Source organism: Euprymna scolopes, chromosome 37 (genome assembly GCF_053919585.1).
Source record: "Euprymna scolopes isolate OS-2025 chromosome 37, ASM5391958v1, whole genome shotgun sequence".
NCBI lineage: Eukaryota > Metazoa > Mollusca > Cephalopoda > Sepiida > Sepiolidae > Euprymna > Euprymna scolopes.
The window spans coordinates 2,626,690-2,636,810 of record NC_136518.1 but is presented as its reverse complement, the minus strand read 5'-3'; the positions used below and the strand labels follow the sequence as shown (position 1 = coordinate 2,636,810).

The 10,121-nt window shown below is 39.4% G+C and overlaps 2 non-coding genes across 2 annotated transcripts; both read right to left on the bottom strand.

The window, feature by feature from the left end:
* Positions 1–403: 403 nt before the first annotated feature.
* Positions 404–477, bottom strand: Trnan-guu (transfer RNA asparagine (anticodon GUU)). The gene has a single exon. It is a non-coding gene; the product is annotated as a tRNA-Asn (tRNA).
* Positions 478–690: 213 nt separating this feature from the next.
* Trnan-guu (transfer RNA asparagine (anticodon GUU)) lies at positions 691–764 on the bottom strand. Its single transcript has one exon. It is a non-coding gene; the product is annotated as a tRNA-Asn (tRNA).
* Between the last annotated feature and the right edge of the window lie 9,357 nt (positions 765–10,121).

The window sequence follows — 10,121 nt, the reverse complement described above, 5'->3', positions numbered from 1 at the left end:
AAATATGTTTATATTATTTAAAAACCCACCGAATATATGTCACGGTAACATATATTGAGCGAGTTTCTAATAGTATTTTATCTAGTTTTTATTTTTAATCCCTTTTCCCAAATTTACCGTGTCAAAGAGAGAGTGGGGTGCCATTTTTAATTTTCCAATATATCCGTAAACTCTATGTTTTTCGAGTTGAATAAACATTAAATATAAACACTAAAAAGTATCCAGTTAGGTAGAAAAGTAACTTATCTTGCCTTTGATATTTATTTGTTATATATTTATTTTTTAACAACTTTTTCGAATCCATTTTTAGTAGTAGTAGTAGTAAACGTATTTAATAAAATTATCAGGATTTGGTCGATATGTCTTATTTCTTTTACTTAAAAATAAAATTAAAAAAATCTCACGCCCCCGGGTGGATTCGAACCACCAACCTTTCGGTTAACAGCCGAACGCGCTAACCGGTTGCGCCACGAAGGCTGACAATAAAACCGAATGTACAGTAATTTATTTTGATTATATTTTTATATTAATTTAATTTTTGGCAGTAATAATAAAGTTGCTGTAGTAGTGTTAGTAGTATTATTATTAGTAAACGTATTTAATAAAATTATAAGGAATTGAACTTCGATAGGGTCGATATGTCGACTTATTTTTTCTTTGTAATAAAAATTGACAAAAAAAATCATTGTTCGCCCCCGGGTGGATTCGAACCACCAACCTTTCGGTTAACAGCCGAACGCGCTAACCGGTTGCGCCACGAAGGCGGACTGCTATGCAGCAGTCGTATTGTAATTTTGTCAAATAAATAAAACAGAGAGAAAAATGAAAGACACTTTAAGGAGTGAAAAGAAAGGAAAAGATTGCATGAATAGAAGAAGAGAAAAAAAAGACTGAAATAGATAGATAGATAAATAAATGGATGGATGGAGAGAGAGAGAGAGAGAGAGAGAGAGAGAGAGAGAGAGAGAGAGAGAGAGAGAGAGAGAGAGAGAAAGTGTGTGTGTGTGTGTGTGTGTGTGTGTGTGTGTGTGTGTGTGTGTGTGTGTGTGTGTGTGCGAGAGAGAGAGAGAGTGCGAGAGAGAGACAGACAGAGGGTGGCACACTGGCACAGTGGCACAGCTCGCACCTATTTTCATTTCACGCGAACTTATACTTCATTTTTCCTCTCTGTCAATGTAAAATCCTTCTAAACTGAGGTAACCAAAGTGCCTCTTTTTAGGGAGCTGGACTGGAGTTCTCCCCGCATTACAAACTGACCTTGTGCTAAGCACAAGGTCGGTTTGTAATGCAGCTTAACTCTGTCCTCGTGAGGAGACAAATAAATAGTGCTAGCTCTGCTGCTGTGACGGCGCCAAACCCTCATTTATCGGTTGAGGTATGGTCACAGATCAGTTCTAGCAGGTACAGATATATTGAAGCGGTTAACTCCCAACTCGATCTTTACCATGGTAGTGGTTTTAATACGAATTCGAGGATACGTCCTCGGCAATAAGTTCGACAGCTTCGAGGTCATTTGAGTTAGATGTCCCTTTTTCCCCTCTTTGACTTAGGTATTGTTATCTGAAGTTCTAGAAGACCCACCTTCCCAGGATTTACCTTCTTTATTTGAGGAGGGCTCAGCTTATTGCTAATCGCCTGAGCAGCTCCTACAGAGGGATGCTGAGGGGATGCTCCAGAAATTTTTGTAGGTCATAGTACTTCGCCTCTTGGACGTCTACATTGTATCATATCTCTCTGTGGTGAGAGGGAATCAAATATTACTCCCCCCCCACACACACACACAAAATAGCAACCAATTTTATCGACTTTTGACTGTTTTCGCAGCGGTGACAGGCCAAGTTATCGTTTATTTTCTGGGTTTTGAGGACTTCTCTTTGTTTTTAAATTTTATGACAATTATACAGTTTACGAACCGTGTTCAAATAATAACATTAATATTTGGAAAGCCATTCTTAAGATGGGGAGAGTTTTTGTTAAGTGTTTTGTATATTCACTTAATTTAATAAACAAAAGATGGCGTAAAAATTGAATTTCACTTAAAAATCTCGGTGTTTATGCAGTAGAATGGGATTTCAAATAAATGCCTTTTAGGTAAAAACACGATTACGTACTTACCTGTTATGTTAAAATTAGGGAAAGTCACTAATTTATTGCGAGAAAAAAAATCTGTGTAGACTCTAATTTTTTTTTTTTTAGTTAAATATTATTAAAGAGTGGAACGATAAAAGTGTCGCCCCTAAAGAAAACAATAATACAGTTTTATTTGGAAACTTTTATTGAAATAATAAATTCAGATAACTTGAGTGATATGGGTCCGGAACTGAGAGCATGCTTTTTCCCCAAGCGCCAGCGAGAGCTCGGTGAATATTTGATGGATGGCAGCGATCAGGCTGGCTTTGGTGTTGTTCTCAACGCATGACCAAACAAAGTAGTCCAGTGGGTTCAGGTCGGGAAAGGAAGGGAGCCAATGAGAGACGTGGGATTCCTTCTGAAACCAAACCTGGGTCTCTTTGGACTTGTGGGTTGGCGCCGCGTCCTGCTGCCACACACAAGATCTGCCAGCAGCCACCTGATTGCACCAGATCACAACACTCTCCAACACATCCAGATACACTTTGGTATTGATTTTCAAGCCGACTTTGAAGATGTGGCCCTCACTTGAAACCACACTGAAGACATATATATATTATTCCTTAATTGGAATTCATTTTTGAGATGAGCATTATATATATTAATTTATTTTTATTTCGGACTATTATTCTCATCTTTATTAGTTGTTGTTTTTGATCTTTTATTGGTTTTGTTTATTCACAACGTTTCGGCCAACTATTCCTCTGGCCTTCGTCAGGTGGTAACCGCGACGGATAGGAACTTCGGATCTCCTAACTGCATTCTCAGCCATCACTACCATCCGTAGTTGTTGATCGCCCTTCGGGGCCCGTGGCGCAGTTGATAAAGACATTGAATCTCTACAGTTCCAGATGAACATTGTCTGAAGATAGCGGTTTCAATCCCACCCAAAGCGTGCCAGAGGTTAATTGGCCAAAATGTGGTGAGACGACAACAACTACGGATGGTAGTGATGGCTGAGAATGCAGTTAGGAGATCCGAAGTTCCTATCCGTCGCGGTTACCACCTGACGAAGGCCAGAGGAATAGTTGGCCGAAACGTTGTGAATAAACAAAAACCAATAAAAGAACAAAAACAACAACTAATAAAGATGAGAATAATAGTCCGAAATAAAAATAAATTAGCACACTGAAGACCATAACCGTGGCCAGAAATTTTGTTTTCATCACCCTGGGTACAACCCTGTTATTTGTGGTAATCCAGCGATGCATTTTGAAGGTGTTGGCAATGGTCCTGTTGTCATAACTTGGATTGGTAGAGAGCATTAGTTATACAGCCGTGCATCTGCGATCTCGCTCATTAAACATTGTGTCAGTTTCAAATATGATAAAAGGCTCCTATCGGTCTTAGGATTTATACACAACTGGTACACTATTAGATTTCATCAAACGGAAATGAAATCATGCCGTCTAATGTAGGGCGACAATTTTATTGTTTCACCCCTTCTCAGGTGCATGCTATCATAAAAAATCTTGACACCTCAAAAGCATGTGGACCCGATCTCATCCCGGCTGTGCTATTAAAAAAGTGCTCGGCGGAAGTAGTTCCAATCCTCTCCAAACTTTACAACAAATGCCTTAATGAATCTTGCTTTCCTGCCTGCTGGAAAACTGCTTCTGTAGTACCAGTTTTCAAAAATTCTGGCGAAAGAACTAACCCAGTAAATTACCGCCCCATTAACCTCCTCCCACTTTTTGCCAAAATATTTGAGTCCATAATTAACTAAGCCCTAGTCCATCACCTTACAGATGCTAAACTACTGACCGACCAACAATATGGATTTAGGCAAACCCGTTCCACAGCAGACATTCTAACTGTAATCTCCGAGCGTATATACCATTCACTTGACAAAGCAAGGGAGGGTAGAGCGGTAGCTCTAGATATATCTAAGACTTTTGACAGGGTATGGCATGAAGGTCTTTTCAGGAAAATCAGATCATACGGTATCACTGGAAGAATACTTAACATAATTAAATCCTTCTTAGATAAGAGAAAAATCCAGGTTGTCATCGACAGCCGTACATCTAAAGAATATGATATAAATGCGGGAGTGCCTCAGGGGTCTATTCTTGGACCGCTATTATTCCTAATATTCATAAATGACCTCCCTGACAAAATTGTCTGTGAGATGAGTATATATGCTGATGACACCACGCTCTATAACAGGCACGGCAGGAAAAAAAATGAACACATATCTAAAGAAATGTTCGCTATTATCGAGCCCAAAACTGAGCCCATAGACACACCTTCTATTTGCCGATACATTACATCGTTAAAACTGAATTCGACTAATGTAGTGGTAAATTTCATCAGCTCAACGAATATATTTTCAGAAATGGGAGGAGGCGACATCTGACTACGATATAAAACATCTATACAGATCTCTATAGTCTCTGAAATCGGGACGCAAGTAAACAGGTTGCTAATGTCATAAGAACACATGAATTTATTAACAACCTTTGACCTTTGAATAAAGTCTGCAAAATTAAATGAATCTTTCAAACAGTTTTTTTTTACAAGGTAGTCACCACTTATCAAGGCCCGGAAGCCACTCGGGGATAAGGGTTATTGCGTGTACAGTAATCAATGGAATAGTATCGTAGTAATCGTTAATATTGGACATTTGATAAAGTGTCTTACTTAAGGGGGTGGTTCATCAGGAATTTGTTTACGTTGGACTTGAAAACATCCAAGTTGTGGTCAGATGGGAAACAGGCAAACGAAAGAGAGTATTTATTGTAATACTAGCGGGGGTACCCGGCGTTGCCCGAGTGTTTGTTTCCGGGATGGGGGGGGAGTTTTAAAAAATGTTATGGTAGGAAAGTAGGAAGGATCAAACCCGGAGTCATGAGTAAAAGTAGGAAAATAAAGTGTGAAAAAAAAAAAAAAAAAAAACATCTGCAACGTTAACAGTTCGGCCACCAAGAAAAGTCCATTCCAGTTGTGTAGGAAAAAAAAAACGACTATGGTAGGTTGGCGCGAACGTGAAAATATAATGTGAATTGTCCAGCACGCTAACCACTATGCCACAGAGCACTGCAGCTTAGTTTAGTGATTTTAAATAACTTCACATGAAAGAACTACGAAGCCAAACCGGTGTTCTCTTCTCAACTGTTCCTTGTGAACGATCCCCAAATGGTGTTAAGTGGTGGCAGGGGGAGGAGGAATTTATTAGAGAGAAAATATTTTACCACTTCCATTGATCTTAACCGATTTTGGCCGTGACTTCTCAGCAGAAAAAGTATAGAAATCTAAGATTATCGAGGAATTTGAGAAATAATAAGCCTATAACACACCTCAGATATTGTTCTGCCGTTTGTGCATATTATATTTGCATGAAATATCTTGATTTTTAATCCTATTAATGTCAAAATCAGACGGGAAAAAATGAGTTCATTTTATTTATATAGAGATTTTAATACCGGTTGTAAAATATTTAAGATCCATTTTGCAACTTTATACTATGATGACCCTAGCATAGAGAATGCCTACTATATGAGTTTTCAGTAAACCATATAAAACTCATAAAGTAGGCATATATCTATATATTCTTTATTCACTCCCAGACATTTCTGTCACAGCAGAACTAGAGCGAATGACGATCTTTGGGTTGGGTTTCACTGTATCTATTCGGAAACCGTTGCCCCCTTATGGGCGGACCTGTTTAAGCCATCTTGTCTCTTTGGCGTCTCAAAAACCAACTCACTAAAATTAACTCGGCTTATCCAATCCAGAACCGTAAACAAGTAGGATCCTGTCCTCGTTTGTATAGCTTCCGGTGCAACTCAACGGTCACCCAGTTTGATACTTGTTGCAACATTACCCTTTGACTCTTTCTGCTCGCTCAACCTATTGTTTCCCACGATTTAACTTTGTTATTTACTTCGCTTGATAGATAAACAATTAGATCGATCGATCGATCGATAGATAGATAGATAGATAGATAGATAGATACAGAGAGAAAGAGAGAGAGAGAGAGAGAGAGAGAGAGAGAGAGAGAGAGAGAGAACTGAATAAAAATCTTTATACCCGGCATTGCCCGGAGATTGCCTGACAAAACAACTAATAAAAATATCCCGATTAAACCAAGAGGAAAGATCATTTCTTCGCCAACCTTTTCCCTGATTGTGTATCCAGATGAATAAAGTCCTCAAATGTTAGATTTTGAACGCCATAACAACGGCTTCCTTGAATGTGTTGCATGTAGGTTCTTGAAAATTCTGTTTGTTATTACTGTATGACTGGCCAATCTTTATGGTTTTATGTTCAAATGAGCAGCCGCAGCTGCAGCTGGAATTGGAATACGTCTTACTAAAGTTTGATTGCCACAGCTGGTGAGTTTCAAAAATACAATCTTGGCCTGAGGATATTTTAGAAGAACGATATACAATAAACTTGTTTTAAACTTGCAAAAATGCTACAGAAACGCATGAAATGATTCAGGCTACTTTTGGACTATCTTGCATGGATCGAGCAGTTTTTGAGTGGCATAAGAGATTCAAAGAAGGCAGGGAGTTTGTGAGGGATGATCAGAAGTGTAAAAGAATAAGGAAGTAAGAAAACGAGAGTTGATTGGCCAAATAAAGAATTTCATGGATAAAAACCGTCGTGCGTCTATAAAGACATTAAGTGCACAGTTTGATGTCAGTGTGGGAACTGTGCACACAATTATTCGCAAGGAATTGAAGATGTGGAAAAATTGCATGAATGCATCAGTCAACAACTCCATCCTTGTCACAGGTTATTTGATCAAGATGGGCATCAAGACAGTTCCTCACCCTCCCTATTGTCCAGTGCTTGCTCCCTGTGACTTTTCTTTTATTCCCTAAGCTCAAGGAAAACCTTGGAGGTTGTCGTTATGAAACAAATATGCTCGAATAATGTCTTGAATTGTAATTTCAGAAGAGTTCCCAACGGGTAGCTATTCTGCACAAGTACTGGATATGAAAAGTTTTCAGTGGGTAGCTGTTCTGTACAGGTCCTGGACTTAATAATTCTACAACAAAGAACAAAAGATTCTTCCCGTGTTGACACGAGAAAATTATGTGCTGAAATGCTAAAAGGTTTAATTTTTATCGAGCAATTCTGGTTTATGATTGGTTGATAGCAGAACATGGTTCAATTTGATTGGTCAGTTTATAAATAGAAATTTCCCAACTTTCAGGGAGCATATCCCATTGTGTATTTCTCAAAAATATTGCAACAGTTGAATCCAAGTGGATAATCTTATGTTGAATTCTGCCCTCGGGGGCAGACATGCACACTGCGGTAAAGGTGCTCATATTTTCCGCTCATATCTTTCAGATATATGCCAATTTCTGGTTGCAAGTCGGCGTTTTAATCTCTAATGACGAAATGATTCGTTTCACGTCTCATTGAGACAATAAGAAAAATCGGTTGCTTTTCTTCCTCCTGTCTTCCAAGAGTGCTTCTATAGAAAAAAATGTGGGAAATTATTGTTATTGGTTGTAGCTAGTCGAATGTTTTTTTGTGAAAGTTTGGCATAAATTGGAGCTCAGACGAGCACTTGCCATGAAAATAACGATAGAGCAGAGATAGGCTTGAAACGCCACTTCTGTGGGAAAGAAGTTGCAGGGAAGGAGAAAGGGCATCACCTACTAGATTTCAAAGTCGGTTTTGAATTCTATCAAGGCAGGATAGGATGCTCTGAGCAGATCCTGTCTTGATGTGGCAGCAGTAATCCATTGTAGGGTTTATTTGGCTTTTATACGGATAGAGTATTGTATAAGCAGTGAGAAACTACGCTGGAGTCCCTCAGGGGTCCACCCTGGGCCCAACTCTCTTCCTGATCTACATCAATAATCTCCCAAAACACATATTTAAATCATTCGTTGACATCTATATTCTGATGACACGACCATCTATGGCAACATATCAAAGGCCGTAAATGACAAAATTCTCTCTAATTCTCTCTCCTCTGATCTTGAGCGCATGGTATAGTGGGGGAACAGGTGGCTGGTTACTTTTAATGCATCTAAAATCAAGCTCCTATTTTTACATCATCCCCATCTGATCCCCATCTGGCATCAATTGAAATGGATGGCTTTCATTTTGGGGAGGCTCCATGTTTTGACAAGCTTCTGGGACCTTTACTCCTGATCTGAAATGGAACACGTACATCAAGTCTATTGCCAAGGTCGCTGGGAAAATGGTGGAATCCTTCTACCGCTCCAGAAGATATCTCACTACTGATGCAATTCTCTATCTGTATAAAAGCCAAGTACGTCCAAGGATGGAGTACTGCTGCCACATCTGGGCAGGAGCTGCTAAAAACAGCCTATCCTGCCTTGACAGAGTACAAAATAGACTTTGTGGCTTAGTGGGGGATGCCCTTTTCTCTTCCCTGCAGCCTCTTTCCCACAGAAGAGACGTTACAAGCCTGTCTTTGTTTTATCGTTATTGCCATGGGAAATGCTCGTCTGAACTCCAATCTCTGGTCCCCCTTCGCCAATCTTTCACAAACAACACCCGTCTAGATGAAACCACTCAGAAATTTTCCCCACTCTTTATCTGTGCCTAAATCAAAACGTAGATTCCATGAACAAAGCTTCTTTCTTAGAAGTGCACGCCTGTGGAATTCCCTTCCGTTTGCCTGTTCCCACCTGACTACAATTTGGATGTCTTCAAGTCCAACATAAACAAATTCCTGATGAATCGCCCCCTTAAGTAAGACACTTTATCAAATCTCCAATACTAACGATTACTATGATACTATCCCATTGATTACTGTACACGCAATAACCCTTATCCCCGAGTGGCTTCCAGGCCTTGATGTAAAAAAGAAAAAAACCTGCTGGAGCAATAGAATGATCGAACCATTTTCTCAGCAACAAATTTAATGTATGTGTTCCATTTCAGATCAGGAATGACGGTCAGTCTCAGAAGTTTATCAAGACATAGTGCTTCCCCAAGACGAGATCCATTCATTTCAATTGAGGTCAGATGGAGTGCAGAACGATTATGATGAAAAGAGAGAAGCTTGCTTTTAGATGCATTAATATTAACCAGCCACTCCTTTCCCCATTGTACTACGTGCTCAAGATTAACCAGCAATCCTTTTTCCTCATTTCACGAAAAACACCCATCTAGCTGAATCCACTGTGAAAAATTTCCCCCACTCTATATCTGTGCCTAAATCAAAACGCGGATTCCATGAACAAAGCTTCTTTCTTAGAACTGCACGCCTGTGGAACTCTGTTCCGTCTGCCTGCTTCCCTCCGGACTACAACTTGGATGTCTTCAAGTCCAATGTTAACAAATTCCTAATGAACTGCCCCCTTAAGTAAACACTTCAGCAAATCTCCTCACTAACTTAATGTACTTGCAATAACCCTTATCCCTGAGTGGCTTCCAGGCCTTGATAAGTGGTGATCACTGTGTAAAAAAAAAAAAAAAAAAAATGCTCAAGATGAGAAGAGAGAGAATCAGAAAGATTTTGGTCATTGTCAGCCTTTAAATTATTGTCATAGATTGTGGTGTCGTCTAGATTAATATCTACGAATGATCTTCGATATCATTGCTGAAAATCAGGAAGAGTATTGGCCCCAGTGTAAGGATTTAATAATTGAGAGGACATTTCCCGCTATTCCATAACTGCAAATTTTGTGAAGTAGACCATATTGAAAGCCTTGTATATGTCAAGAGCTATTGCTCTTGAAACAAAGCACGTGTTGACAGTCACTAATTCTGTATTTATATTAAACTTGTAGGCGACCATGTTGTAGTCGGCCGAGAAACAGACTCATGACATCTTGTTCCACAGATGGAATGGAATGTTCTAGAAAACAAAATTCGTGCATGAAAATTTCGTTCATATTTTTGTACATTGGCCTGCTTTCCAGTTGAATACAGCATGGTAGGCTTCAAGTCCAACGTAAACAAGTTCTTGTTGAGCCGTCCTCATAAAAACGTTGCCACATCTGGGCAGGGGCTGCTGGAAAGGACTTATCCTGCCTTGATAGAGTTCAAAA